Consider the following 27,163-nt stretch of genomic DNA (forward strand, 5'->3'; position numbering starts at 1 on the left):
ATCAATGTTGCCAATTAAATCTACTAACTTGTGTTCAATTTATTTAACCACGCAGTGTAGTTTTTCCCCTCCATAGCCTTTTTAAACCTCCCATGGAACTAATATCATGCAGAACCTATTCTGTAACATGCTGATCTGAAGATTTTCCAAATGTGTAACTTACTTAAGTTTGTGGAGGCATCAGATCCCTTTGGGCATGTGGTAAGTATAAATTAAATCTATAAACCTTTAAAGTTGGTCATTCAAGTGCCTAGAGGAGTGTTTCTACAAGTGCCAACTAAATAAAAGAAAATAGCAATAACTGAGTTTTCATCACTCCCAAGTCCACAGAGTAAATCTTAGCTTATACATATGGTTAAGTATCAATATCATACACCTTCATTGAAAAGCATAATATGTACGTCAAAGTTAGCACTTGAGCTATGCTGGATTTTGGCTACTGTGAAGGCTAAGATTTAATGATAATAATTAACATATAGTGGGAATTACAAATTTTTCCCCCTCAAATTATTTCAGAAAACCCTTTCAACAACACAGTGAAAGTAATATGACGGTGATATTATTGTATCTTTTAAAAATTCTATCTTTTAAAAAAATGATATTATATTTTCTTTTTTGACCCTAAGGGCCTGTGCTAGTTTTATTTGTGCATGCTGTATATATGTTGTATGTAATAGAATAATTCTGTGTGTGGAATAACTCTGTACCACAAGGACCAAACAGAGGTCTCAGTGTCTTTATCAGTCACGATCCTAACATTTCACGATGTTATGTATAATACTACCAAGTACTTTGATGTCATTTTCTAAGACAAGGTTGAAATTATATAGGCTATCATTATCTGCTCCTTTGGAAATATATACAATCCCATCCAAATATGTTATTACTTTTTTCTGCCCTTTTGTACACTAGTGATATTTAAGATAACTCATCATTTTTTCTTCTGTCTCTCAAAAAAAATGTTACAATCTTTGGGATAAAATTGGTTTGCTTAGATTTTTGGGGTTTTATTTTGTTTTTTTGTTTCATGTTCTCCCCCAGAAACCAGGGTAGCACTGGGTACTCCATGAAAACTGTGACTTCCTCTCAGACCTAAGGCTCAGGACTCTCTCATAGACATCACAGAATTTACAGAATTATATTCAAACTGCTACAAGAATGAACATCTTCTTTTCCATCCAGTTTTTCAACTTTTCAGATAAACTTTTTATTGAAGTATAACATAGATAAGTATACAAATATAAGCATCAAGCTCCACTAACTTTTTACAAAGTAGATATCCTAGGTAACCAACACCCAAAACTATAATATTATCTGTTCAAATCCCTTTATGCCCCTACCAGTCACTATCCCCACCAAGGAAACCACTATCCTGACTTCTAACACTACATATTTACATAAGGGAATCATATTGTATATTCTCTTTTGTGTCTGGCTTCTTTCACTCAACACTTTTTTTTTTTTTTGAGATTCATCTATGGTGTATGTAGTAGTAGTTTGTTTATTTTCAGTGCTGGGTAATACTCAGTTGTAATTTATTTATCCATTCCACTATATATGAACATTCAAACTGCTTACACTTTTTGGCTTTTATAAACAGTGGTGCTATAAACATTTTTCTACATTTCTTTTGGGTATTTACCCTACAGTGAAATCACTGGGTCTTAGAGTATACAAAAGTTTGTCTAAAGTAAATACTATTGAATTCTTTTCCAGAGTGATTTCATCAATTTACTCACCAGCAGTAAAATATAATTCAAATTGCTCCACATGCTCAGCAACACTTGAAACTGTCACTTTACAAACTTTAGCCAATATGGTGTGTCTGCTGGGTTGCTGTTATTTTTACATTTAATTCTCATTTTTTAAAGATGCAATAAAGTGTACTCACTTAAAATGATATCAAATTTGATAAACGTATACATCTGTGTAATATTCATATCAATAAAAATAGCGTACATTTCCATCACTCCCACAAAGTTACCTTGTGTCCCGTTTCAGTCAATTCCCTCACCAACAGCCACAAGCAAACATGATCTGATTTCTGTCAGTACAGGATAGGGTTGCTTGCTTTTAGACATCCTATAAATGCAAATATATGGTATGTATTATTTTGTGTATACTTCTTTTATTAAAACCAATGTCTTCTAGTTGATCTATGTTTTTATTTGTATCAGTAATTCATTTATTTTTATTGCTAAATTGTCTTCCATTATAGAGATACTATAATTTGTTTATCCATTCAACTTTTGATGAGTGAAGTTGCTTAAAGTTTTTGTTAGGAATAATGCTGCTGTGAACACTCACGTAGAAGTCATTGTGTGGTCATCTTCCCTGAGTGTGTCATATGACAAGTGAAACAACTAAGTGTCATCAAAAGATGAATGTATAAAAAGTTGTGATACATATAATATATATAATATATAATATATATAAATATATATTTAATATATATAATTTATTTTATATATATTATATATTATATAATCTAAACTATATAAAATCTATATTATATATATTTATTATATGATCTAATCTATATATAATCTATATATAATATATATTATATATAATCTAATCTAATATATATGTATTACTCAGCCATAAAAAAGAATGAGATCTTGCCACTTGCACCAACATGGATAAACCTAGAGTGTATTAGACTAAGTAAAGTCCGTCAAACAGAGAAAGACAAATACCATATGATTTCACTTACATGTGAGATCTATAAAACAAAACAAAAAAATAAACAAAAAAAAAACAAAACTAGACCCATAAATTCAGAGAACAGTATGGCTGCCAGAAGACAGATGGGTGGGAGTAATGAACAAAAAAGAGTTGAAAGGAATTAGGATGAGTAAGTCATGATGATAAAAGGTACCCAATAGGGAATATAGCCAATGATATTGTTACAGTGTTGTATAGTGACAGGTGGTCGCTACACTTGCGGTGAGCATAATGTATAGAGTTGTCAAAGCACTATGTTGTACACATGAACCTAACATTGTGTGTCAAGTATACTTCAACAAATAATTGATTAATTAATTAATTAAAATATCTGTGAGGGAAAGGAAGTTTGGAGACTCAAAATAACATAATTTACCATTGATAGGGTTATATTTAGCAGACATTGGAAATATTCAGATACCTTTTTGTCTTCAATTATTCAAAATCTTTTCTCCTTTTAGTTATATATGATTAATAATACAGCTATTTCAATATTCCTTCCTACAAAGAGGATATAATAATTTATTAATATTAAAGCTACATATTACCATTTCATTGATGCTATAGATTCTCCTTCATTCCCATCATCATGTTGTCTGTGCAGACTGATTTCATCTTTTTTTAAAAGATTTTATTTACTTATTCATGAGAGACACAGGGCGGGGGAGTGGGCAGAGACACAGGCAGAGGGAGAAGCAGGATCCATGCAGGGAAGCCCGATGTAGGACTCAATCCCGGGTCTCCAGGATCACATCCTGGGCTAAAGGCAGTGCTAAACCACTGAGCCACCTGGGCTGCCCTGTGGAGACTGATTTTTTTTTTAAGATTTATTTATTTATTTATTTATTTATTTATTTATTTATTTATTTATGAGAGAGAGAGAGAGAGAGAGGCAGAGACACAGGAGGACAGAGAAGCAGGCTCCATGCAGGGAGCCCAATGTGGGATTCGATCTCGGGACTCCAGGATCACGCCCTGGGCCAAAGGCAGGTGCTAAACCGCTGAGCCACCCAGGGATCCCCAGACTGATTTCTAAATAGAAAATATTATTCATGAATTTTCATAGTGATATGTTAGCTACATAGAAGTCAATAAAAATGAAGATAATAAAAACGCTATGATTGAGAAATGGCATAATATTTATGTCATACTGTGTTATTTCTTGAACAAACAGGAAATGTAGGATCTTTATTTGCATACAATATATCCCAAGAATCATAACCATCTATTACCAGTTAAATTGTCATTTTGAATTAACTCATGTAAAAGTTAACATAAAAGTTCTCAAACTATATATAAATATTAAATATCTTAACTTTAAATGAGAGAGAAAATTCTTCAGATATATTAAAGAATTTGTTTACTATGGTAACTAATAATGGAAGACTGTAACTTAATTCTATAGATTTCAGTAGACAATGTGGAAAAAACTGGCACTGTAAGTATATTCCAAGACTTATCTACAAATTAGGACCGGTAGAAATGCAGAATTTTGTACATCTTTGCAGTATGCATTGTTTTTCTTTTCATTTTTTTAAAGATTATATTTATTTGAGAGAGAGAGAGAGTACATGAGTGGTGGGTGGGGCAAAGGCAGAGAAAGAATCTCAAGCAGACTCTGCATTGAGTGCTGAGCTTGATGTGGGGCTTGATCTCATAACCTGAACATCATGACCTGAGCCAAAATCAAGAGTTGGATCTTAACCAACTGAGCCACCAGGTGCTCCATTTTTCATTTCATTTTAATGATTCTCCACTGCTAAGGCAGGAAAGAAAACAATAGCTATCAACATCCTCACTCATTAAAGTGTTGAGAAGAAAATAATCCAAAAAACATCTGCTTTTTTCAATTGTCTTAGTCATGAGAGTTTTTTTCCAATTTGTGCTGTGCCATCCTTTTCCTTTATACCCACAAATCCTATTCAACTGGGGAAACAGATGAATTCAAAGGAAGTAAAGAAAATGTTTGACTTGTAATAGTTAAAATTTTAATATTTTTCCTAAAAATGATACTAGACATAAGTGAATTCCAAACAAAGGTAAAACAATTAAAAAATTTTCAAATATTGATCACCTCATCCATAAATATTTTGATTTTTTTTTTTGTGCTCAGGAGAAGATAAATCTCTAAAAGAGATTTATTCAAATCTCAAATATGCTAATAGATCTTGGGATGCCTGGGTGGCTCAGTGGTTAAGCGCCTGCCTTTGGCTCAGGGTGTGATACTGGACTCACGGGATCGAGTCCCACATTGAGCTCCCTGCATGGAGCCTGCTTCTCCCTCTCCCTATGTCTCTGCCTCTCTCTCTCTCTCTCAGTCTCTCATGAATAAATAAATAAAATCTTTTTAAAAATATGCTATTAGATCTTGAATCTACACTGCTTCATATCTTGTGGTTGTTATTAAGGCTGTTTTCTTTAAATGAACAAACAAAATCTCTTTTTATGTTCTCTAAATAATTGTCCCATAAAGAACTGACATTCCTAAGCATTTTATTCCTTTGGTCTTGCTTACTACCCCTAAAACATTTTGCCAAATAAATATCATTTTTAAAACAAGGAGAGAGAAAGAAGAAAGAAAGAGAAAGAAAGAAGAAAGAAAGAAAGAAAGAAAGAAAGAAAGAAAGAAAGAAAGAAAGAAAGAGAAAAGAAAAAAGAAAGAAAAGAAAAGAAAAGAAAGAAAAGAAAAGAAAAGAAAAGAAAAGAAAAGAAAAGAAAAGAAAAGAAAAGAAAAGAAAAGAAAAAATCCTTATACTCTTTTTTTAGGGGGGTTTACATTTTTTTAGGTTTGATTTGCTGATATATAGTATAACACCCAGTGCTCATCCCATCAAGTGCCCTCCTCAGTGCCCATTACCCAGCTACCCCATCCCCTGCCCACCTCCCCTTCCACAACCCTTTGTTTGTTTCCCAGAGTTAGGAGACTCTCATGGTTTGTCTCCCTCTCTAATTTTTCCCTCTCAGTTCCCCTCCTTTCCCCTATGATCCCTTTCACTATTTCTTATATTCCCCATATGAGTGAAACCATGTGATGATTGTCCTTCTCTGATTGACTTACTTCACTCAGCATAATACCCTCCAGTTCCATCCACATCAAAGCAAATGGTGGGTATTCATCCTTTCTGATGGTTGAGTAATATTCCATTGTGTATACACACACACACACACACACACACACACACACACACACACACACATATATATATATATAGACCGCATCTTCTTTATCCATTCATCTGTCAAAGGACATCGAGGCTCCTTCCACAGTTTTGCTATTGTGGACATTGCTGCTATAAACATTGGGGTGCAGGTGTCCCCACATTTCACTGCATCTGTTATCTTTGGGGTAAATATCCAGTAGTGCAATTGCTGGGTCGTAGGATAGCTCTATTTTTAACGTCTTGAGGAATGTCCACACTGTTTTCCAGAATGACTGTTCCAGTTTGCATTCCCACCAACAGTGCAAGAGGGCTCCCCCTTCTCCACATCCTCTCCAACATTTGTTGTTTCCGTCTTGTTAATTTTCAACATTTTCACTGGTTAATTTTCACTAATCTCATTGTGGTTTTGATTTGTATTTCCCTGATGGCAAGTGATGTGGAGGATTTTCTCATGTGCTTGTTGGCCATGTGTATGTCTTCTCTGGAGAAATTTCTGTTCATGTCTTCTGTTTATTTCATGATTGGAACTTTTGTTTCTTGGTTGTTGAGTTTGATAAGTTCTTTATACATCTTGGATACTAGCCCTTTATTGGATATGTAATTTGCAAGTATCTTCTCCCATTCTGTAGGTTGTCTTTAGTTTTTGTTGACTGTTTCTTTTGCTGTGCAGAAGCTTTTTATCTTGATGAAGTCCCAATAGTTCATTTTTGCTTTTGTTTCCCTTGCCTTCATAGATGTATCTTGCAAGAAGTTGCTGTGGCCAAGTTCAAAAAGGTTGTTGCCTGTGTTCTCCTCTGCTTCTTCAAATCTCACCACCAACAGAAACCAATTACTGGCTAAAAGAAAACATTCCCTCATAAAGGGAATAAGAAAATGTCATGGCTTAAAGAAGAAACTTTTAAGATCACTTGCTGTTAAATGATAATCAAAATGAGAGATCAGGGATAAGGTACAGATTTTCCCAGTTAAGATGGCATACAAAATGATCATGATTAATTATGAGATCCAGGTTGTCCAAAAATTTTTTTAAAAAGGCTCAGTAGAGATCCACTTTGATATCTCAGAATGGTGGGGAAGATAAAGATCAAAAAAGAAAAAAGGAAAAGTGTATACAAAAACATCAAAAATGAAATAGAGGCAGTAGATTACTTAAGAGTGTTCTAGATCTTCCAGCCACCACGACATGCGCAGTTTGACCCCACATGATTTCCATTAGCAGTAATTAACATTCAATGATAAGTAATACCCTGCAAGAGGGTCATAGGCACATTCCACAGCATCATATGATCCCAATATAACATATAACTTATCTAAGAAAATTTTATAAGCAGAGAAATAGTACGGTGAGTATAATTCTCCATTCTTTCATTTTTCTATAACACAGGATGGACAAAAATATTCCATCTGCAACAAAGCCAAAGTTCTTGGATAGAGGGTCTCACCATGTCAGCATGTGGAACATGTACCAGAGAACTCCAAGAATGAGGATGTGCCTAATACCATGTTGCATATTTACAGGTAAGCCTAACATGGCTAATGGGGAACATCTAAGTTCTCTGAGTAAAGGGAACTTTTAATGTAAAGGGCCAGATAGAATGCATTTTATAGAGAAATATGGGCCCTATGTTCTCTCTTGCAACTACTCTACTCTGCTGTGGCAGTACAAAAGCAGACATGGACAGTATATAAACAAATAAGCAGGGCAGGTTTCAATAAAGCTTTACTTATAAATATTAAATTTTGAAGTTTATATAACTTTCATATTGCATGCATTATTCTCCTTTGGATTTTTTCAACTATATAAAACAATTCTTAGCTCACATACCATTCAAAAATAGGAAGCAGGCTAGATTTGGCCCTTGGGTTGTAGTGTTTGCTGATCCCTACAAGAAGCAACAATAATACCTCAAGTGATCTCTAGGCCCTGGAACAATGTTAGGGAATATGAATACTGAAGTCAAGATATGCAAACCAAGAACCCTGGAAACAATCTTACATACCAGGAATGCTGACATGAGCTAAAGACCTTGCCTCTCTGCAGACCAGTTCAGTCCACTGAACCAGCTCTCAGCTAAGCCATCAAAAGGGGAAGGCCACCAGGGCCATGTAGTTGTGTCTTTCGTTAAGTAACCACAAAAGCTCTAACAGAAAAACCACACATTAAAGCATGCTTTTTATAGAAGATTGAGAACATTTAAAAAGGCCAATTGAAGAAGAGACATCATGAAAAGAATTATTCAAAGAAACATAGGTAATGTCAGATACAGACTAGATAGTATAGTCACTTTACTTTGTCAAAATAGAAAAAGAGTCACAAATGTTCAAATAAATGAAATATAAAGGACAGAAAGAGTTGGAAATCCTAGATTTTAGGGGAAAAAATGCAAGTGAACAATAAAAATATAACATGTGTACTGAAAGTCACATTAAAAGCACCATATAAAAATGAACATAACTGAAAACAAAGTCAAAAGTATGGTGGATGGGCTGAAGTAAATCACATAAATAAGAGCAGAAAACAAAATAAAACATGAACATGACTATGGAAAAACATGGATACAACAAAAGATATTAAAATACATTCTCCGCTTAATGGTTTGACTTAAAATTTTTTCACTTTACAATGGTATAATGACTTCAGTTAGAAACTGTACTTCAGATTTTGAATTTTGATCTTTTCCCAGGCTACCAGTAAGTGACACAATCCTCTCTATTGATGAGGGGCAGCAGCAGAGAGCCACAGCTCCCAGTCAACCACATGATGAAAAAGGTAAACAAATAATACACTTAAAACCATTCTGTACTCATGTAATCATTCTGTTCTGTTTTCTTACTCTCAGTACAGTCTTCAATAAATTACATGAGATATTCAATGGTTTGATATAAAATAGACCCAGTGTTAGATAATGTTGTTCCCCTGTAGGCTAATATAAGTGTTCTGAACAAGTTTAGGGTAGACTGGGCTTAAGCTATGATGTTCTATAGGTGTACTTTTTTTTAGGATTTTATTTATTTATTCATGCAAGACACAGAAAGAGGCAGAGACACAGGCAGAGGGAGAAGCAGGCTCCATGTAGGGAGCCCAATCTGGGACTCGATCCTGGGACTCTGGGATCATGACCTGAGCCAAAGGCAGACGCTCAACCACTGAGACACCCGGCATCCCTCTATAGGTGTATTAAAGGCATTTTCAACTTCGTGATATGTTCAACTTATAATGCATTTATCAGTATAATTCTATCATAAGTAAACAAGATCTGAATATATAAGAGAACAAACAAGTAACACAACATTCAAGTACACAGTTAACCTGTACTGAAATACAGCAGCCTTGAACCTACAGACTGTCTTAGAGTGTTCCTAGGAAAAATGCATACAGAGAAATCTATATAAATACATGGAACTCTGGTAAATTCCTCAGTCTTTAACTATAAAGGAGGAATCACATAGGTATTCACGAATGAAAGAGCAAGTTGCATTCAAAGGGGATGTCAGGTGTCGTTAGAGGTCTCCAAAGAAATGTTCAGTTCTCGAGAAAATGTAGAGGTATCCGTAAATTTCTAAGAATCATTGTTATCCCAAATTTATATGCAGGAAGTTATCCTTCATGTTTAAAGTTAAAGATAGAACTTCTCACTCTTGCATACTGAAATGTAGTCAAACAAGAAATAACACATGATAAAGAGCTTAGGGAAATGGAAACTAGAGAAAAGAATGGTTAGTCAGAGTTGCATCCATGTATGCCAAAACTAAAGATTAAAGAGCTAAAGGAATTTTAATTAAATAATATGAATGTTAATACTTCTTAGAAATGTTAAAATGATAAAATAATTAAAAATGGGAAAAATGGAAGCTAAAAGGGCAAATGTGGGAGGAAGTGTGAGTGGTATCTTCTTCATATTTCTTAGCAGGGAGTCAAATATTTTTCAGTCTTGAAATATATAGTTAAAATAACTCTTTTTATACATACAAATATCAAAATATTACCTCTCAAGTACAATTTCTCAGTAAGTATTACTGAGTGTGCTCCATGAAAAGGAGGAAAAATGAAAAAAGAGATTTAAGACTATCAGGAAACAAGAGATGTGGAATGGATAACCATCATAGGTGACCATCCAATCCTTCAAAATGACAACAACCTAATAAATTATCGTACCATGAGTCCCATCTTACTGGAGGTACAACTAAGAACATTCACTCATTCACCTTGCAGCTGGTTGCAGGCACATGGCCCAGGATCTGGTAGGCTTTCCCATGAGTCTTTCAATTCCAAGGCAAGAAATGTGAGAAACCCAGTTTTGTTTAATTTTGTTGTTGGATTTGGTGTATTGGCTTTGTTTTGTTCCCCTTCTTAAATGGCTGGCCAAATATGTTCAGACTGTGGTAATATTTATTAAGTAACAGCTCTACCATCTCAGATATGAATGAGAGGAGTGGTGGTAAGTGATGTTTTAATCCCATTGGATCTTTGATATGGTTCTACATATTCCTCACCGAACATTAGTCATGAACATAATCCTCCAGCTCTCCCACTTACTGTGTAAGCTACATAAGATTTTTTTTACTAACCTTCACATTTTCACTAAAAATAAAATACTTTTATTCTGAATTAAAAGCTGTTTTTAAAATGTATGTCTTGCATACATACACGTGTGTGCGGCACACACACAAGCTTCAGTAATTCTGTAATCTCACTTCAGGTCCTTTTCTTCAGTTAAAATCAATAATATTAAGCTTAATGTTAAGTTTAAAATACTATGCACTATGCACGATGCTATGTCATGTGTCAAACTGTTCCTATCTTTTACACTGCTTGCGTATGAATAAAGGGAGATGAAGTTGATAGTCACCAAAACTGATTGGTGAGTGATGGATGGTGAGATTTATAGTAAATTTTTGTTTTCTTTTCTGGAACTTTCCATTTTGCTTCATTTTTTTTCTTTTTAAATACACATGTAGGGGATCCCTGAGTGGCTCAGCGGTTTAGCGCCTGCCTTCGGTCCAGGGCGTGATCCTGGAGTCCTGGGATCAAATCCTACATCGGGCTCCCTGCATGGAGCCTGCTTCTCCCTCTGCCTGTGTCCCTGCCTCTCTCTTTCTCTGTCTGTGTCTCTCATGAATAAATAAATAAAATATTTTTAAAAAATCAAAATAACTAAATAAATAAATACACATGTAGCTATTTTTTTATAAAGGCCATAAAATAATTATACGACAAATTGCTATAAATTAGCAACTTCATTCAAAATATTTACTGCAAAAAAAAAAAAACTATTTACTGCAAATTTAAGAAATATTTTTCCCTGTGTAGGCAATTGATCATATGTAAGTATACATTGGTGTGTGTATGGATGTGTTTACGTGCATGTGTTATTTAAGGATCATTACAAACTAGTCCAGTATTTAAGTTTTTTGGTATTGTTTATTATGTATTCATACCTCATTTATTACCTGAATAAAAACCGAGAAATGGAGAGTCAGAATTTCATAGAACTATTAATCATTACAGCAAAAATTAACACCTGTCTAGACATATGTATTTGTATATGACATCTATGGCATTTCAGAAAGAAAATAAGACAATTGAACATTCACTGTTCCAATGTGCCAAAGGTTTCCTCCTCACAAAAAATCAGAAATAATAAAAACTATATAGTTATTTTTTTTTCAGATCCAAAAAGTCATGAATATCTGCAGAAGCTGATCTCCTGTAGTAATATGCAATGCTAAGTGCTCCATACCCATGAACAACCTGAGAGAGATTGCACTCTACATAATTATGCAAATAGATTTTTTAAGAAAAAGAAAAAAGCAGAAATGACAATATGCTAATATGGCAGCAGCATTGAATACGATGAGGATTATTAAAATACGAAGTGTTTGTTCATGCCCAGAGCCTTTTTTTTTACTTAATATTTTTTCATGGCACACAAATCTCCAAAGGAAATATTCAAGAAAGAAAGCCCTCAAATCATAATTACCATAATTATACTTTTTCATCTTAAAATCCTCTACACACCCCTAGAATAAATATTATATGTAGTATATAGTATCATAATTAAAGTAAATGTTCAAAGAAATGATGCTTTGATTGCTGTTTGCTACATATTCTATCTAATGAGCCAGAACTACACAGTGTATATGTATGGTTTGTGTCTATTTGTTATTATTATTAGCATGGTGGCTTTGACTAATCTTAATTAAAAATCTGCATAAAATGTTTCTGTCCCATTGTATAGAATATGCTAGAAATATATAACAAAAATTAATATTAGAAGCAGTGAATAATTTAGACTACTTGCCAAAGAAATGTTTTAAAAGAAAGCTTTCAAATGGAGATAAGCCTTGTAAAAGAACATCAGAGATGAGCGGTAGCTGCAAGCTCTTTGCTCAGCCATGTGAATGTATTGCTTAATTATGGATCAAGTTAGTCTTTAGCTCCTTGACCACTGTGGATTATTCTTTCCATTTTCTTCTACAAGATCATGCTGAGCTGGGTGATACATAGATAAAAACTTTATATTATTCACCAGAATATATTCTCTAAAGAACATCAAAAACGGGAGGGGGTGCAGAGAGTCCTTTAAAAGGCTTTGATTTTAAGTAAAAAGAGAAATTCAATTCTTATTATTCTAAAACAAAATACAACTCACTCTGAGCAAAAGATTTAAGAACCAGAGATAATATTCTTTTGTGGAGTTAAGTCCATAAAGAAAAGTGATCAAAATACAAAAATGAAATTGTCCTTTGGCTGCCAACATTCACAGTTCAAAGAATAACTGAATACAGTGTCTGTATAATGGTAACTAGGGGCAAATCACCCCTACGTTTTTGAAAAAGAGAGTGGTAATGAAAAAGGGAAGTGGGGAGTAATTTCTGGTTTTTCGTCTTTTCCCGAATGTCATAACCAAAATAATGGCCAGCTTCCTCTTGGACAAAGCAAAAATATTTTATTTCTAAAGTTCAGAATCTCTGTTTCTAAGTAATAAAAAACGAGTAATAATAATCTACTTTTTTTTTCAGAAGGAAGCAATCTTGTGTAACTGAAGGATATTTAAGATGGGAGTAAGAAAAGCGTGGGTGTTAGCTTCTTCTTTGTCACTAACTAGCTATGTCTTTTGGTTAATTTCTTGGAGTTACCATTCCACACCTACAAAATGAAGTGGCTAACTAAGGTACTGAGGAAACCAAAAATATCACAATTCTAAGATTTTAAATACTTGTTTGCAATTCATTTCCCATTCTCCCTTAACCTCTAGACCTCTCACTTTATTAAAAGTGTTCTTGTAAAGATACATAATAATGTCCACATTGCTAGATACAAGGGTCCATTCTCAGTCCTTGCTTCCTGATATCTCTATTGTTTTTCCACCTGTCAACCTGTACTTTCTATTTTCCTTATAGAAGTTGAGATGATCTTTCTCCCCCCGCCCCACTTTGCCTTTTTTTTCCTTCTTCCTGTCCTTCTTTAACACTTTCTAAGAATTTTTTTCCTAAACTTTTTACATTATTTTCAACCAACACTCTACAGATAGGGACTTTTCCAGTGAGGAAGTCTGAGTCAGGTCATATAGAGACAAATCCTTTAAAATGAGCATTTACAGAGAGCTGTCTTGTAAATCAAAGATAACAATTCTTTAGCGATAGAGATTTTAGTGTAGCTCCAAACTGATTTTGTGCCTCCAGTGGCTGCTAGACTCTGGTTTTCACAGCTATCATGGTTGTGAAGCTAATAATTTTCAAGGCTTCCATGAAACTGGGAAGAAGAGGATAGATATAAGGCAAGTTCACATGCCATTATCTTGCTGTTCATACCAAGATTCATTCAGCCATTTTTCTTGAATAAATGCTTCTTGACTGTTGTAGGATTTTGATTAATTAGAAGAGCTCAGAAAAATTTTGATTTTGGCCATTTTGCACTGTTGTTGGTGCTTTTATGGAGGAAGGGACTGTTTAGTGGTTCTTAATCTGCCTTCAAAACTGTTTCCCTACAACTGACTTTTATGGAATTATCCCCCAAAACCCGATTTTAGCTCAGGTTTTCCAGATTGCTGAAATGGTTGGTGCAGAGAAACCCTAGCAGACAAAGTAACAAAACAACCACACCTTAATGTATCTTATTCAAGCATGTGAAAAATCAAAGTCCTAAAGGAAGCCAGAGAGAAAAAAGGAACCTTACCAAAAATGTAACAGCATTTTTCATCAAAAACTATAGTTGACACATGAACAACACAAGGATTAGGGGTGCCCACTCCCCCAATACAGTAAAAAATCCACAGATAACTTCTGAGTCTCCAAACACTTAACTACTAACACCCTATTGTTGACTTGAAACCTTATCGATAACATAAACAGTAGATGAACACATATTTTTGTATGTTACACGTTTTATATACTGTATTCTTAGAGTAAAATAAGCTTGAGGAAAGAAAAGGCTATTAAGAAAACCATAAGGATCAGGAAAAAAAAGAAAGAAAACCATAAGGAAGGGATCCCTGGATGGCTCAGCAGTTTAGCACCTGCCTTCAGCCTGGGGCATGATCCTGGAGTCCTGGGATCAAGTCCCACGTCAGGCTCCCTACATGGAGCCTGCTTCTCCCTCTGCTCTGTGTGTGTGTGTGTGTGTGTGTGTGTGTGTGTGTGTGTGTGTCTCATGAATAAATAAATAAGATCTTAAAAAAAATGAGGAAGAGAAAATACATTTGTAGAACCATGCTGTAAAAAATCTGTGTATAAGTAGATGCCCACAGTTCAACCCATATATTTTAAGGGTCAAACGTATACCAGCCAGAAGATGATAGGATGACATCTTTAAGGCAGAGAAAAAAATCAAAAAGGTCATCCTAGCATTCTATTCCCAGTGAAAATATTTGTGAAAAAGAATAAATAAAATCTTTTTATAACAAATTAGAGGTGAAAAATTCATTATTAGGACCATTGATGAATATTATATCACTTATGAATTTTTTTCAGTCTTTTTTTCCAACTAAACTCTGAGATATATTCACCATATAGTTATAAGACATAATACAGAGAAATCCTATGTACCCTTTGCAAGTTTCTCTGAACAGTAATGCCTTGAAAACTATACTATGTGTGAGATATAGATATGATATAGTCAACATTTAAAAAGTTCCTTTTCCAAAATGATCTGTTATAGCTATAGCCACCTCTTCCCACCATCCCTAAGCCCTGACAACAATTAATTTATTCTTGATTTCTATCATTTGGTCATTGTAAGAATGTTACATAAATGGAATCAAAACACCTTTCAAGATGGACTTTTTCTAAACTGAGCATAATTATCTCAAAATTCATCCAAATTGTTTCATGTATTAATAGCTCATTTTTTTTTATTACTAACATTTTATGCTACAGGTGCATTATAATTCATTTAACCAGTCATCTGTTTAAAGACATCTGGGTTGTTTTCAGTTGAGGCTATGTTGAATAAAGCTGTTAGGAATATTTGTATACAGGTTTTTGTGTGAGCACAGATTTCATTTCTCTGTGACAAACACCCAAAAGGTTGATTGCTGCATTGTATGGGAGTTGCAAGTATAGTATTACAGGGTACTATCAAAGTGTTTTCCAGATGGATTATCATTTTACATTTCCACTGACATTGTACCACTGACATAGTTTCTCTAAATTCTGCCATTTAGTGTTGTCATTCTATTTCATTTTAGCTGTTGTCCTATTCTGTTTGGTCAAGATGAGGAATGATCTGGGCCACCAGGTTAAGGATTGGAATCTGTACTAGTCACCTTCGTCTGTTGGGTGGTGAAGAGGAGGTCATGAAACACCTTGCCAATTATGTTTTTCCTCTAGTACTGGAGTCCCTAATCAGTTCTCCTTCCTCTTATCTATATTAGTTTCCTACTGAGGCTGTAACAAACTACCAGAAATTTGATAGCTTACAGTAACACAAATTTATTCTCCTATGGTCCTGGAGCTCAGAAGTCCAACACTTCCATTTGGCTAAAATCCAAGTGTACCCTGGGCTGATTCCTTCTGGAAGCTCTGTTTCCTGCCCTTTCCAGTTTCCAGTGGCTGCCTGCCTTCCTTGGCTTGTGGCCCCTTTCTCCATACTCAAAGCCAGCAGCACAGCATCTTCAAATTCTTTATGCTTCCCTCATGACACAGCCTTCCTTTCCTAACTCAGACCCTCTGGCCTCCTTTTAGAAGGATTTACACTGGGCCCTTATAGATGATACAGGACAATCTCCTCATCTCCAGATCCTTAATGTAATCACATCTGCAAAATCCCTTTTACTATGTAAGGTACATTTGGATTCCAGGTATTAGGATGTAGATATCTTTGGGGGACATTATTCAATCTATCCTATCACCTTTCAGAGTTCTCTGATTGTCTCTTGTGTTTCTAGTGTTTGTTGTTGACTTAGTAGAAAGGAGAAAGAAGAGGTGTTATTTACTCAAAGTTTTTATCCCTCTCAAATTCATATGCTGAAATCCTAACCAACAATGTGATGATATTGGCGGGTGAAGACTGTTGAGGTGATTAAGTTATAAGGGCTCTGTCCTCTTGAATGAGATTGGCTCTTATAATAGAGACCCCAGAGAACTCCCTCACTGCTTTTACCATTTGAGGACACAGGGAACAGATGGCCGGCTGCCTCCTAGAAGAGAGACAGTCCTCACCAGAACTTGAATGTGCTGGCATCGTGATCTCAGACTTGGAGCCTCCAGAACTGTGAGAAATAAATTTCTGTTATTTATAAACCATCCAGTCTACTGTTCTTTGTTACAACAACCTGAATTAAGATAAGCATATGCCATTTTACTTGGACTAGCAGTATACTATTATTTTTGTCTCTAGCTTTGTGTCATATTCAAATTTTATAAATACCCATTCAGTTTGTTTTTAATTCAAACCATCAATCAAAATATTGAACAAGACAAGGCCAAACACAGAGTCCTGTAGCACAGTTTGAGAATGTCTTATTTTGGTCCTATTGGAATATGGTTGGGAATTATGAATCCATTTGTTTGCATCATCATCGAGTTTATACCTCTCTACCTTTTCTCTAAGTATAAAAAGCTTGGCAGGATGATCTACTGAAATCACAATGATGATAGCATTTCTTTCATGAATAGATTAGGGAATACTATTAAAAATAAGTTGTACTAGTTTTTAGCACACTTTCCTTATCTAATAGACTCTAAATATCACTTTTTAATCTAAATCATTCCAAGTTCTCTACTTCATAAGGTGTTGTAGTATTATGGCAGAAATAGTCTATCACTGTTCTGAAATACCCCAAATCCGTCTCTTTCCTTTTATGAAATTTTGGGCTAGTACTCTGATTGCATCTCTGAAACCTTTATACTTTGATCTTGAACGTTGTTAATGATGGTTCTAATATCAGATCTGCAGAGTCTTGCCTTCTTGGGATGTCATTCCTCTAGGTCTGTAGAGAGCTCTAATTTAAAAATAACCAAGTTCTTTGATTAATTTCATGTTTTATATTGGTATTGACATTTCTCCTGTAAAACTCCCGTTTACTCCATGGCTTTTCGATTTTCAAAATCACTGTCACCACCTGAACTCTTCATCCATCCTTTTCCCCCACATGTGTGGTACACTTGATAGGTGACAGGCACTGTGCTCAGCATAAGGCATATAAAGATGAGTAAATCAATTATCTGGTAACATTTTGGTCATCTGTTACCAGTGTACTACTCCTCCGAGCAGGGAGCCTATCCCTTCTCTGCTCACAGTGACTCTGAACATAGCTTACACAGCCTTTTATTATCTTTAGCAGTTCCTCAGGCCTCAGTAACTCTGGCCTCTCATTTCTTGATACTGCTCTTCTAAGTCTATGCAGCTCTTTTATTCTCATTCCTTGCTATGTGCCCCTCTTCCACATTTTTTTTTTAATTTCCTGCTTTTGGGAAACCTTCTGCTGCAACTAAATCAGTTCCCTGAGAAATATTTTCTTCTCCATTTGAATGTAGACTATCCAAACTGAAGTTTGTTTTCCTACCCTACTCTCTGAGCAACATTCCCTTTTAAGGCTCATACAAAAGGCAAATCTTATTTCTTCATTTAAGTGCTTTTGAAATCTGTTTTTTAAAATGCCTTAGTCGCATGTCTAGTTATGGTTGGTGCTTATTTCCACTTTAACCACTTCCCATTGTGAATAATTTCTCGCTTCTTAATCAGAATTAGATTCACAGAAGCAGCATCTTAATTTCTTCATTTGTCTTTAGAAAAGTAAAAAAGAATATTTTAGGTGCTCTTCAACATAGTTCCATTTCCAGATGGTTGAAACTTATCATGACTTTACCTTAATAGCGTTTCCCTTTTTCCTGCTGTTTATAGTAAAAAATCATGTTTAATGACAATCTTGATTATTTTCTCAAAACGCCTTTCCTAAACAAAGACATTGAAACCATTCTTCCACTAGTCCCTTCCCAAAATATTATAAAATTTCCACAAAGAGCCATGTCTTTTTTTTTTTTTTTTTTTTTTGGCTCTACTTCGAACAAACCAGCTGTCTGCAGAGCTATCAGCAGGGTTTATTTTTCTTGGCCTAAATGCAAACCTCTAGTTATTAATATGGGTGTGAGTTCTTCTTGCTGACAATTTAAGATAAAGTAAATTGGAAGTGACATAAAGGAGTGTGTGTGTGTTAATGTGCGTCACTGAGGTTCTTTCCTGACATTCTGAAAGGTCTTGTCTAGATGGCCCACACCAGCAGCCACTGCAAGCAGCCCCATACTATTAAAGGGTGGGCATTCTCATTGATTTGTAAAAGTGACAGATGCAGCATGTGATTGTAAATTAGCAATGTGAAGTTATTCCCATGAGAGGTCCAAGCAGGCACCCCCAACCTCCATCCCCCCAGCAATTATTTGGCTGTTTCTCAAGCTTTTTAACATTTCCTCCGACTTGCTGCAGTGAGTCCTTTGGGTTTTAGCATATCGTTTTTTTACCTCTTTCTCTCTACACTAAGTCATTCAAAACAAAATAGTTTAAACATGGAAAATTATCTTAGCATTATAATTGTTCTTATCTTTACCTTCTGTAGCTCTGGATAATAATATTGCTTTTGGACACTGTCCATACCATAGTGCTTCAAAAACTTCACTGTGCATAGAAATCACCTAGACTGCTTATTAAAAATGCAGATTTCTAAACCCCCTGCCCAGAGATTCTGATTCCGCAGGTCTGGCAGACAGCCTGTGATTGTCTGTTTACAGCACTCTCCAGGTGACCTTTATGCAGGTGGTCCATGGGCTGCCTTTAAGAAGCAGGAGATTCCATCCTTAATCTCTTTTCAATCTTAAATTATATGTTTCTTTCTATTTTTAGCTGGTTTACATTTTCCTTAGGCAATGTTTTTAATAGTGAAGATTGTCATCTTCAATCTCTATGTTCAGCCAAGTTGAAATGAGCCCTCCTGAGACCTGAAGCATTCCACCGTGTTACAGGGAGAAGGTAAGAGTACAAGAAGCATGGTCACTGGTCCTAGGCTCTGCACTTCATGCTTTCACATATTATGTGTCTGGTGGGGCTTGGTTAGAATGCACTTCAGCCCACCCTTGATAATAGCAACACTTTACTCTTGAGAGATTCCTCGTTTGGATATTGTATATCATATTGGATAGTACCTTTACAGAGCCATATTTTTTTCTAAAAGAGCATATTCATATAAAATATTGAAACACTATTAAATTTACAAGGCAACTAATGCTATAGCACCTTAATCAAAAGCAAAATACCACATGATGAAATGTCATGACTTCAAAATGCGTAGGAACAAACTTTGGCCTAGACTAAATGTCAGCAGTAAAATACTTGGTAATGAAATGAGTAAGACCAAAGGTCAGGCTTCCATAAAAATCCCATTCTAGCTCCAGCTTCGTTTTAAATCATTGCAGATTATGTACGGTAAGCTGTCTATATTTTCAAGTGAGATGTCCTTCTCATGAACTTCAGGCTGGATATTGCACATGAGAGGAATATGTCCCAGCCTGAGAAGCTGTACTTTGTAGTGCTTTCCTTCTTCCTCTTCTCTTCAATTGGTAGAAGCCTGCCTTGGTGCCTAGATCTCTTTTCTAAAGAAGGGCCTGTACTAGTTTACAGAATAAATAAGTGACTTATGGCCTCCCATGTTCTGGTTTGACCAGGAAAATCTCACCTTATAATCTTTTGTAAATCAGTTTTTAGGGATCCTTTCTACTCTCAAAAATGTCCAAATTTTGGTCCATTTCTAGAAGTCTTAAGATGAATGACCACGTTAGATCATTTTGTCATTTTGCTTGGAATCATCTACTGCTGTGGTCCTCCACTTTGAACATGCTTTAGAATCACTTAGAATACCGATTAAAACCTAGAGTATGGGGTTCCATCCCCAGAAATTTTGGTGTGGGTGGGACCTGAGCATTCATATTTCTTATAATTCCCCAGACAATTCTGGTGTTCTGGGCCAGGGACCATGCTTTAAGAACTAGTGACCTGCTGGCTTCTTGTTTCACTCAGAGTACAAGCCAAAATCCTTATAATGATCTAAAACCTCAAATGACTGGCTTAGAGCTACCTTTCTGACCTACAACCTGCTAACCTGCTTTCTCCACTCTAGCCGCACCAGACTCCTGCTGTAGTAGGAAGAAGCAGGTGGTCTTTTGCCTTGGCACAGTCCCTACTGCCTGAGAGGTCTCCCCAGCTACTTCCATGGCTCACAGATACAATTCCTTTGTAAGTATTTACTCATGGTCTCAGTAAGTTTCCCCTGACCATCCTCGTCAGTATTATAACCCAACTGCCTAGCTCTCTTAGCTCACTCAAGTGTCCCTTTTCTTCACAAAACATATCAATTAAAACATTTTACCCCATTTACTATCTATACCCGAATCCCAACTGTAAGCTCTGCGAAGGGACGTTCTCTGCTTTGTGGAATGATCCTGAACACCCTGATGAGAGCCTAGCATATGATAGGCATTTTATATGGGTTTACTGAAACAAGGAATGCATCACCAATTTCTGTTGTGCCTTTTTATATAAATTAAATTTTATATAAATTAAATTAGTAAAGCATGTGACAGCTAGAAGACTACCACAGAATCCTGAGGTACTGTATGCACATAGGTAAAAAGGATCAGAATTTAATGCCCAAACTTTGGACTTGAGACTCTCTCTTGTCCAATCTTTACTCCTCAAGTTGTAAAGCCTTATGCCATATCTGTGAAATCTTTGTGCTATTCGATTATTCCTTAACTTTATTTCAACACATCTGCTGGTCATACATTCCCAAACTATCTTTCTTGTTCTTTCACCTCTTACTACTACAGTTTTAAAAGTCCAACATTAACTGTTTCTATGGAAACTATTAAAAATGTAACATCTATAATGCACAAGAAAAAGAGGTAATAGGAAAAATTGATCCAGAAGTGTCACTTACATCATGCACTGTTTCAAACTTCTGCAAAAATTGATTCCACAAACAATACTCTTTCTGAGGGTCAAAACTAGAAGATTAGGGAGATCACTGTCATCAGAGGCAATGATTCACAAGTTTATAATGAATTACACTCCATTCTCTTATAAGATTCCTTGTAATCACTATATTTAAAAACCTGTCCTTCGATTTGATGTAAAAATCATTTCCTTTTTATCTCAGAATCTGTGTGGTGGTGGACACCCTCATTATCCCACCATCGCACCAACCAACTCTCAGCAGAAAAGTTAATCTTCAATGTCTGTTCCTCTCCTGTTGTATACCTATGTGTACAGCAAAATTGGGAGCTGCAGTTTTTGAAACCAGCCTTTTTAAAGCATATCACTTTTCTATCCCTTCCATCAAAAACATGTCACTGGAATTCCTCTTGATGTTTCAGAGGAAAAAAAAATATTCTCGTAAGAAACTGTATCCAATCAGAGAAAATAAGCTTAGTAATTACAGGGATATAGGCTTCCTTGAGGAAAGATACATTTTTCTTTAATAGTTCAGCTGCTGTCATCAATTATTCAAAGCCCAATTTAGATGTTGTTGTTCTTTAAACTCTACTGGTTAACTGATTTGGGATTAATGTATTAGCACTGGCCATAAGCTGCATCACCCTGCATTCACTGTAAACTGCTCTCTGCTCCATGGAACCGAGTTCCCCTGGCTCTTCATTAACTACCCTGACCATCCTTTAAGGCTAAGCAGACTGATTAGCCCCACAAGTGGAGCAGCAAACACATTGATGGCTCATTTTTATTTGACACGGAGGTTTAGGGGTCTGTTTCAGGGGTCTCAGTGGTATTTTTTTTCCAAATCCATTCCGTAACAGTTAGAATGTTTTCTAAATGACTATTTCTCCAAGAAGAATAGAAATACAAATATGTCAAAGCTGTCAAAATTGTTGACTCCTAAGATAATCATTCAATGGGAAGAAAACACATTAAAAATAAAACAAAATTCAAGTGACCCCATGGTATCTGCACTATTTTGTCAGATTTCATGATTTTGGACCCGTAAAGATTTTTATAAGATCTTTGAACTATGCTGGGTGCTTGTCTCTAAAGCTTTCCCTATTGTTTCATTTTTTGTGTTCTGGTTGGAAGCTATCTGTTGCCTTTCCTCAGCCTATCCATCCAGTTCCTGTGCTACTTTCCCAAATTGTAAACAAATTATCTAACAATAGTAATATTTTCTAATTTTCTCATCTACTATTAAAAGGAATTATTTTAACACATTCCAGTGGCCGGCAGAGTGCCTAACACTACATACTGCACAATACGTTTTCAGTGAGTGAGTGAAGAATTCTTTACATCTTTGGCCTCTTTGAAATTCTTTGTGACACTATAGCAAATTGAATAGGACTTTTGGGAATAAACCAGAGAAAATAATTAGGTTACTTCAGTATCAATTATTGTGTGATTCCATGTAATGCTGGCTTGTTGTGGTGGTATAAAATTTATTTGAGTGATCCTTCTGATCAAAAAAGTCTTTTCAAAGAAGTCATGAAGAAAACAAATTAGAAGAAATTAAATCAAGTCCCTCCTGTCCAGATGTTTTCTATAACACATCCAGAGAAATCACTCCATATTTTCCAGAGCAAGGGGGGCTTCACTGGCCTTCACTTTGAAAAGGTTAGCATGTTTCTGGGTTTTTCAGTCCCTCAGTATTTTCATCCTCTGTCTGGTTTCACTACCAACATTCTTTCTTGAGTTTTTCATGATCTAATATGGGTCCTTGATTGTTTTGTTTTGGGGAGAACTGGTGATAAAGAGGTATTGGCTACTCAGGAAGACAAGGGTGATATGTTCGAGATGAAAACATCTTTAAGAGTTTGAGGAGAAAAAAAAAATGATGTGTCTCCTTCTCTCTGTTTTTGCTCCTCTCACCAACCAAGGTGATATATTGTCCTGAAAACAAAGGATCACTTTTGACTCATCTGATTATGTTTTGTTTCCTTTCTCCACTTTTGAGATTCAACAAGTAATTGTAGAGTAGTTTTGTTCAGATAATTATCATTATTGTATCTTATAATCAAGACTCTGAAAGTTTTCTTCTAAACATGAGTAGGGTCAACCTTTTTTATTCTTACCATCTATTTTTCTAAAGGACCATTAGAACATTAATCACACATGAAGAAACCACACATTTTCTGTCAATAAGCCTCCCAAAGAGGCAAGTGAGTAACCAAACTCTTCCACCTTTATTACTTCTAATACTTTTATTCTTTCCTTCATTCACCCAATAAGTGGCATGAAAACCAAGGTCTTTGGTTTATGGGGATTTTTTATGATAGTTTGTCTACGACAATAAGTTTTGGTAAAATGAATTAAAATCCAATATATTTAAGTATTAATAAACTTTATAGAATCCCTGAATAGATATCTTATTTCACTTTGTAAATTAGAGCTCAGGAGCCAAACAACTCCTATATAATGAACTAAAACCTAAGCAGAAGTAGAGGGGTAGTCTTTACACAATGATGGGCAGAGAATCAAAATTGATAGGAAATTGAGAGATGTACCACATCTACAGATGTAATATAGATCCACATTTTTCGTATAAAGAGATGGAGGCCAATAATATTAGCTTTAGCTATGAATTGCTAATTATCCTGTGATTAATAAAATAAAAATTCTGCTGTATGCCTATTTTAAAAAATAAAATTCCCCTAATTTATGATTCCTTAACTCTTGCTATTTTTAACTCAAATGGCTCAACACTGAGGACATATTTTGTAGCAGCATATTCTTAGCTCTCTATAATTCATCCTTATAACACCTAATGTGATATAGGTGTACTTGTTTTAAAGATAAGGAAACCTAGTCACAAAGACTCTATTTAAATTGCTCAAAGTCCCCCTACTGAACCAAGATTCAAACCCAGACAGGCCAGACCTAGAGTATGTAATCTTAATCCCTATACCTCCTTTAATCACAATTAGTGAATATATTAGCCTCTCATTGCCATTATAGCAGGTTACCCACAATCTAGGTGGCTTAAACAGCACAGATTTATTATTTTATAGTTCTAGAAATTAGAAGTCCAAAATGGCTTTCACTGGCTAAAATCAAGATGTTGGCAAGTCTGCGTTCCTTCAAACACAGGGGAGAAGCTGTTTCCTTGCTTTTTCCAGCTTCAAGTGCTCCTTTGCATTCTTGGGCTTGTGGCCCCTTCCTGCATCATCAAAGTCAGCAACGTAGCATTTTCAAGAATCTCTTTCTCTGTTTCAATCATCACATCAGATTCTTCTATAACTGATTCTCTTTCCTATCTTGTAAGAGGGAGGACCCTTTTAACTACATTGGGTGCCCTCAGATAATCCAGGAAAATCTCTCCATCATGAAATATTTAACTTAATCATACCTGAGAAGTCCCTCATACTATGTAATGTAACATGTTCACAAGTTTATGTGAACAGCTTTGTTGGGCGTGGGGGGCGGGGATTATTCACCCTCCTGCTGTGCATCAAAATTATTGTTAAAGAAAAGAACCTGAATTGTATATGGGAATTAGAAGTGACTGTTGTGACTCTTGATCCCATTCTCTAATACTTTTTCACATCTCAGTTATGAATTGTTTCTCAAATAAGACTAAATCAATAATATCTGTTTCATACAGGAAAAAATTGCTTTGAGGTCTTCCAGGCGTGTATATACTTCATGATTATGGCTGCAATTTTAAAGATTATTCTTTACTTGCTTCTAGACACACACAGACACTAAGTCAAAAGGTATACAGCCAAAGGCCTGACTGTATGTGGAGTGTCTCCAATGTGAGAATCATCTGTTATCAGCCTAGATTGCACTGATATGGACCCAAGTGATGCTGAATTTGTGAACAGCCATGATTACAGATGGCAGGTGGATGGGCTAAAGACAGCTCAAGGCAGAAATTCCCTCTTTATCTCCTTACCATTTTCTTCTTTTAGACACAGAAAATTTGAAGCATAAATTTAAGAAATGGGGTAGTGTGCCAAGTACTTAGCAGATCTCCACTGGAGGGAAAAAAAAACCTAAATTGATATCTAAACCCAATAGATATTATTAGAAATTTCCTCCCTCATATGTAAATTAAATATGATAATTACTTCCCTTCATGTTTCCCTCTGCAGAGAATGGAACTGTAACAATTATCAAGTGGAAGAAGTGGCAGGGGGTGACAAAGAGTCACATTATGAGATATTGTCAGAAACATTTCATCTCTGTGGCTTCTGCATAGACTCCTGCAAGCATTCTGGGCAAGGAGAACAAGAGAACCCTGGCCAGCTCAATATTACCAAGACCTCTTCTTGACAAACATCTAAAAACTGTGGACTGTACTAGGAAAAGACTAGCTTTATATATACATATTTAATATATACACTGATCTCTGTTGTGCTTCAAAAGCATCCATCTTTCTCATATAACTTAGCATTTCAAAACACTATTTTTTAAAAAAAGATGGAGGGGGGGCCGCCAGTCAGTTTAAGGAATGGACAATTTGAAATCTCCCCTGATATTTTAACATGCCTCTTTTGGAAACTGCACACAATTGCAATCAGAGCAAACAAAGACAATTTGCTTTTACAATGAAGTAGCTTAATGCTTTCCTTAAAGGTGTAACTTGATTAATTTCTTTTATGAGGCTAAGCAGGATGATCCAAGAAGAAAAATGTCATGTAGCCACAGAGTATTATGATTCATTATAATAAAGGCCAGGATAATAACAACCTAATAATAGAATACGAATAGACTTTAAAGCAACAATGCAATGGAATTTATAGAAAGCAGCAAGCAGCTCTAAAGAAAAATAGGATGGGGACTTCTCATGGCAAAAAAAAAAAAAAATGAATCTTGTTTGTCTCAGGAAAAATGAAATTCAAACTGGCTATCTTTAAGTCTTTTTTCCAGCTTTACATTTACCTTGGCAAGAGAAGCTCTGGTCTACAGAACACCAGTGTCCTTTCCCAATGGATGAAGGAAGAAGTTACTCCTATCAGCTTTTGTTTAATGTTATAAATCTGACTTACTTGTCAGCATCATGATTCATAATAGCAAACAGAGAGAGTGTGAAGCCAGCATTTCTGTGGGTTGGGAATAGATTAGAGTATTTAGACAGCTTTCATGTCCAGTCTCAGCCAGTCTTGCTGGACATAAAAGAAACTTCAGAAAATTCTCCAGATCTACTACAGACTCAGAGTAAGATCCAGGGAGATGAATCATTTCTTGCTGAAGGTAAGTGTCATGAATATATCAGCGAAGCTTACACTAGCAACATTAGGGGAAAATGTTGTTCTTGTGTGTGAATAAAAAATGCATATTAATCCATACTAAAATTAAAGATACGTGTTGGGGAGCTTTTCTATGTCTTTATCCTCATGGGCTGGTGAAAAATTACCTAAAGGAGGGGGCATTTAGATGTATGTGTATTATGCTTCCCAGTTGAAGTAAGTGGTGATTTCTCTCTACTCAACAACAAAGATATCCACTGGTGGTATCAACTCTGCACTTAGCGACCATACTTCATGACTTAGCCCTAGATGTGCTCTCTCTCTGGTTACTCAACACTTTTTAGGCAACAACTGTGTATAAGGTGCTGTGCTGTGTTACAGAGATACAAATTTAAAAGACAATCTGAGTTTGAGAAAACTGAGTCAAAAAAACTTTAGACATTCTCCCCTAGAAATGTTATCACAGGTTTTGTAAGCATGCTGATGGAAAAAAGGCATTTTCTGAGGAGGTCTGATGGTCAGAGTGTCAGAATCAGAGAGTCAGAGACTGCTTCCTGAAAAGATAACACATGGATTTAATTTTGTGGGATTAT

The 27,163-nt window shown here is 35.5% G+C and overlaps 1 long non-coding RNA gene across 2 annotated transcripts; it reads left to right on the plus strand.

Annotated features, from left to right (window-relative positions):
• Positions 1-26,563, plus strand: LOC111097925. 2 transcript variants are annotated; one of them, XR_005366354.1, is made up of 7 exons: positions 1-201; positions 6,623-6,837; positions 7,273-7,406; positions 8,573-8,658; positions 19,228-19,353; positions 20,498-20,613; positions 25,473-26,563. It is a non-coding gene; the product is annotated as an uncharacterized LOC111097925 (long non-coding RNA). The 2 variants fall into 2 exon arrangements; XR_005366355.1 differs by lacking the exon at positions 6,623-6,837.
• The last annotated feature ends 600 nt before the right edge of the window (positions 26,564-27,163 follow it).

This window comes from Canis lupus, chromosome 11, assembly GCF_011100685.1.
Source record: "Canis lupus familiaris isolate Mischka breed German Shepherd chromosome 11, alternate assembly UU_Cfam_GSD_1.0, whole genome shotgun sequence".
Classification (NCBI taxonomy): domain Eukaryota; kingdom Metazoa; phylum Chordata; class Mammalia; order Carnivora; family Canidae; genus Canis; species Canis lupus.